The sequence below is a fragment of the Oryctolagus cuniculus genome, chromosome 4 (genome assembly GCF_051225735.1).
Source record: "Oryctolagus cuniculus isolate XC-2025 breed Fujian yellow rabbit chromosome 4, ASM5122573v1, whole genome shotgun sequence".
Classification (NCBI taxonomy): domain Eukaryota; kingdom Metazoa; phylum Chordata; class Mammalia; order Lagomorpha; family Leporidae; genus Oryctolagus; species Oryctolagus cuniculus.
This window is the reverse complement of record NC_142870.1, coordinates 141,103,039-141,108,504: the sequence shown is the minus strand read 5'-3', so window position 1 is coordinate 141,108,504 and position 5,466 is coordinate 141,103,039.

Here is a 5,466-nt window from a genome sequence, read left to right as displayed (position 1 = left end):
AGCTCTCTGCTGTGGCCTGGGAAGGCAATGGAGGATGGCCCAAGCGCTTGGGCCCTGCACCCGCATGGGAGACCAGGAGAAGCACCTGGCTCCTGGCTTTGGATCGGCATAGTTCCAGCTGTAGGGACCATTTTGGGGGTGAACCAATGGAAGGAAGACCTTTCTCTGTCTCTCACTGTCTACCTGCCAAATAAAAACATTTTTTAAATAAATAATAAATTAATTAATTAAATAAAAGTTTTATTTTTATTTGAAAGGCCAAGAGACAGAAAAAGAGAGAGCAATAGAGAAAGACAAAGTTCCCATCTACTGGTTCATGTCCTAAATGCCTACAACAGGCTGGGCTGGACCAGGGCCAAAGCCAGGATCCAGGAACTTGATCCAGATCTCCCACATGGGTACAGGAACCCAGCCACCTACTTGAGCCAACCATGATGCCTCCCAGGATCTACAGCTGCAGGAAGCTAGGTCAGGATCTGAAGCTGGGAACTAAACCCAAGTACTCCAAGGTGGCATCCAAGCATCCTATCTAGGGCCTTAACCACCAGGCAAACACCTGCCATTAGCATTGGGTCTTCTTCGGACACCGCCTTTATATTTGAGTCCAGACACAACATTTGCTTTCTTCTTGCCTAAGTGAAAGAAGTCTTGCAGGAACCTGGCCCAAGCAGCTGGGTGCACACGCAGATGGCCCATCTTTGCCAGCATCGCAACCATTAGGCCAAAGACCTGCCCCAAGCTAATCTTTTATTCCTATTTTCCATGAACTTGTTGAGATACCTGTATGCGTGTTCACAGAACTGTTACATTATACATTGAGCATGCCCATGGAGGATAGTTCTCTTTTGGTTTCTATTTGAAGAAATTGAATAGCCGGGGGTGGGAAGACTCTGAAGCAGGACCACATGGGCCGGAGGTAGAGGGGGTTCCCGCTGTGAGACCAAGCCCACGCTTCTGTGCCCCGTAGCTCCCTCGGTTCCAACAGCACAGCTCATTCCTCAGCAAATTTCCCTTCAAATGTTCAGCCTGTGGCAATGAGATATTTTTACAGCTTTTTACTTCATATCCCCCTGAGAATTATCATTCGCTTTTAAAGGGAATTACCGAGACACAAAGCAACAAAAACACATTTTAATCGTTTGAGCAAGACAGCTCTTGCCTTTTCAGATGCTGGAGGAGTGAGAACCTGTAGGGTGGAAGACTGCTCCCAGGGGCCAGCGTATGCACATTCGTGTGTGGTCAGCAGCCCAGACGCAACTGTGTGGCCTTACGCATGACCCTCAGCCCCTCAGGGGGCTTCATTTCTCATCCCATATCAGTCCATTGTGGGAGGTGTCCCGGCATCCTACAGTGCCTGGATGTCTTTAGTTGTGGAAGAACCCTGAGCTAGGTTCCACTAAGGAGCACTGGGATCCAAGAAAGCCATGGATTATGTTTGAGCATCAGGATGCTTACGTCTACAAGAGAGAGTAAGCCATGCCTTCCCGCTTCTCTGGTTTCTCCATGGTTGTATGTTTGGATTGCCAAGGGTTCCAGGACACTACCACAAAGCATAGTGGGGAAAAAAAAATCCCTCACTTTGCCCATGATTATGTAGCTCAGGAATCTGGGGGAGGACTGGACTGGTCAGTTTGTCACAGCCCTATGTGACATCAGCTGGGGACTCTGGGGCTGGAGGACTCAGTTTCATGGTGTTCTTTGCCCACGTATCCAGTGCAATGGCACTTCTGCATAGCTCTACCTATCTGTCTATCATTATCATCTATCTACCCGTCCTTCTATCTATCGTGTGTCTTTCCATCTCTATCTCTATCTCTATCTCTATCTCTATCTCTATCTCTATCTCTATCTCTTTCTATCTCTCCTCCCCACTCTCTCCACTGAGTGTCTCATCCCAGACCCACACACATCCCTTGGCCTCCTCTCCACAAGGGAGTCTCAGAGTGGCATATTTCCCATCTGGAGTTTGCCTCCCAAGCAACAGGAATGAAGCAGAGGCTGCCACCAACCAAGGGCGACTTCCAGAAATGGCACAGCGTGGCTTCTGTGGTACCCGTATTTATCCTATTGGTCACAGTCGCCAGAGTCCCCTCCCGGATTCAAGGATGGAGAAGTAAGTTCCACCTCCTGATAGGGGTGTGGCAAGGTCGCATTGCAAAAGAGCATATGGGATGTCAGGTATCGCAAAGGCATGGAAGGAAAATAGAACCTGTCACATATCCTATTTGGTGTTATTGCAGGCAAAAATATGATAGATGCACAAACTCTTTGCAGAGTTAAATCTCCATACCATTATAATCCTCATTTTAGTTTTCCATGTTTAATCCATTTTGGTAGTGGACTTTGAGGTAAGCAAAGGGTCCAGTCAAAATGCAGCTATAATGATTTCCGGAACCTCACCTGTGGGGTGGGCCAATGCAATCAGGGAGCCAGGGTATGTCCTTCAGTGGAGGAACACGAGACTATCTTGTTTGAACACAAACAACTCCAAAACTACAGACTTCAGAAAAGTACCTCTCTCTATCCCTCCATCTCTCTCTCTCCCTCTGCCTCTCAGAGAATGTCCATCACAGGTCATCTGGGAGCCTGTTGCTTTGAGACATGGACTGGTGGAGGGCGGACCCTCTGCAGCCTTGTTGGGCATATCCTGCAAAGGGAGGGAGGGAGTGGTCCCTGCCCGGAAGTGAGGCCCCTCAGCCCTACTCCCCCTGTGCTTGGAACCACCACTCCCATGGCCACGTCCAGCCTCACAGGGACAACCTGGCCATACCCCTGGAAGAGAAGAGCTAGAAACACCAGCGGCCGGCACTCCTGATGGCCACACTGGGATGCGAACTTTTCAGGGTGTTTTCAGAGCACTTCTCAGTGCACACACACCCCTGTAGAGACTCAGAGAGAAGCTGCCCACCCTGCCACTGTGTTCTCCTGCTCTCCTGGCTGTTAGCACTTCCTTTCCGCCATGTTTCACTTCGCTGTTTCTTGGAAGATGTTGAAGTCCCCACCCCACCTGGAGGTTCACGAAGTGCCCCCAGGGGGAGAGTCCACCAGCAGTGTTGCTCCACCAGGGGTGGGGGGGTACCATGTGCACCCCCACATTAGTGAGTCCCTACTCCAGTCTGCTGCTGGTGACTCAGACCGTGGTGGGTTAACAAGATTCTGTGCAGCAGAGCCGACAGGACGAGGCTGTAGGAACCACACATGCCTGGGTTCCCAGTCACCTCCCTCCAGCAGGTGAATTTGAGTCACTGGCCTGGCTTCTTTAAGTCTCAGGTCTTTTTTTTCTTTTTCAGCTACAGAGGAGAACAGTAGCAGTACTTACTTTTTGGCACTACGGTGAGACTTAAACGAGGTAACGTGGAGAGCACTTACAGCAGAACCTAGAACTTTGAAGGTTACTGCTCCCGTTGGAGGTGGTAGCGTCATCCTTATGACTGGTGTTGAACCCTGTGGGAGGATTGGTGGTCACACTCCTACGGCCAGGTCCTCAGTACCCACATAGGACAGCAGAACCCATAAGTGCTGTGAGAATGGGATGAAAAAAGAGGTGGGAATCAGAGGGCCCTTCCATTTGATTATCCTGGGAGGACACAGCTTCCTGCACAAAACAAGGAAAGGAAATAGTTATCCTTCCTGCCCCAAACTATCTTCCCTGCCAACCTGCCAGATGTCTGATGTTTTATCAACAGCAATTCATTCCTTTGGCTTAGCTGTTGCTTTGTCTAGGTGCCCCACAGGCGTTAATTGAGTAAACAAGGGACATGGGGAAGGGAATGAGGGGGAAGAACCAAGGTGGTTCTAGCGTGCAAGTTGATGGAAAGGGCTGGCAAGTTCTCCTGCCCAGAGTCTTCTCCCATTCACCCAGTAAGAGCAACTCACACTCCACCACTCACAATGACATTGGAAATTCTTAATAGGGGCCGCAGCTCGACGCAGTAGTTAAGATGCTGCTTGTGACACCTGTGCCCCGTGTCATAGAGCCTGGATTCAAGGCCTGTCTCCACTCCCAATTTCAGTTTCCTGCAAATGTACACCCTGGAAAACAACAGTGCTGAATCAAGTACTTGAGCCCCTGCCACCCACATAGGAGACCAAAAGGAGTTTCTGGCTCCTGGCTTCAATATCCCAGTGGTAGCTGTTACAGGCATTTGAGGAACAAACTAGTGGATGGGAGTGTTTCTCTCTCTCTCTCTCTGCCCTCAAATAAATAAAACTAATTGATTGGGGCTGGCACTGTGGCATAGTGGGTAAAGCCATCGCCTGCAGTTCCAGCATCCCATATGGGCACCAGTTCGTTTTTTTATTTTGATTTTTATTTCTATTTTTATTTTTGACAGGCAGAGTGGATAGTGAGAGAGAGAGAGACAGAGAGAAAGGTCTTCCTTTTGCCGTTGGTTCACCCTCCAGTGGCTGCCACGGCTGGTGCGCTGTGGCCAGTGCACCTCGCTGATCCGAAGGCAGGAGCCAGGTGCTTCTCCTGGTCTCCCATGGAGTGCAGGGCCCAAGGACTTGGGCCATCCTCCACTGCACTCCCGGGCCACAGCAGAGAGCTGGCCTGGAAGAGGGGCAACCAGGACATAATCCGGCGCCCCGACCTGGACTAGAACCTGGTGTGCCGGCGCCGCTAGGTGGAGGATTAGCCTATTGAGCTGCGGCGCCGGCCATGGGCACCAGTTTGAATCCCAGCTGCTCCACTTCCAATCTAGCTCACTGCTGTGGCCTGGGAAAGCAGTGGAAGATGGCCCAAGTCCTTGGGTCCCTGCACCCATGTGGGAGACCCAGAAGAAGCTCCTGGCTCCTGGTTTTAGATCGGCCCAGCTCCAGTGGTTGTGGCCACTTGGGGAGCAAACCAGTGGATGGAAAACCTCTCTCTCTGTATCTCTACCTCTGCCTCTATGTAAATCTGCCTTTCAAATAAATAAATATTTTTTTAGAGAAATTCATTGATTAATTAAAGAACATTCTAGAATTATTTTCTTCAACTGCATCAGCATTCTTCTGAGCCGGCATTCTTATCTCCAGTTCAGCCTCAAAATGATTGGTTAGGCCATCTTTCTGCAAATTGATCGTGCCACACCTTTGTTCCAACACCACCTGCTCTGAGATAGACACTGGTTCCTCCGAGTGGCGTGGGAGGCCTTCCGTCATCACACTTTCCATCATCACACCTCCAGCCCTCCTTTAGCTTTGTCTATTACTGTTGCTTCTGGCTCCCTCCTCATCAACAGAGTTCCTTCCAATCCTCCACACACCTTGGTTAGCCAGCAAGCACTGTAGTCTTGCTTTGTCTGTCACCGTTACAGGAGTTACCCTCTGCCCCCACCATCTGTAATAGAAATCACAGTCTGGGAGAACTCTTCCTCCCTCAGCACTATCACGTGACTCCTGAGGGTCTAATGATCATAAGACTTACTGTTTCCAGACAGTAGAATGGGCACATTATGACCCAGGCTTTGCCAATAGAGGATC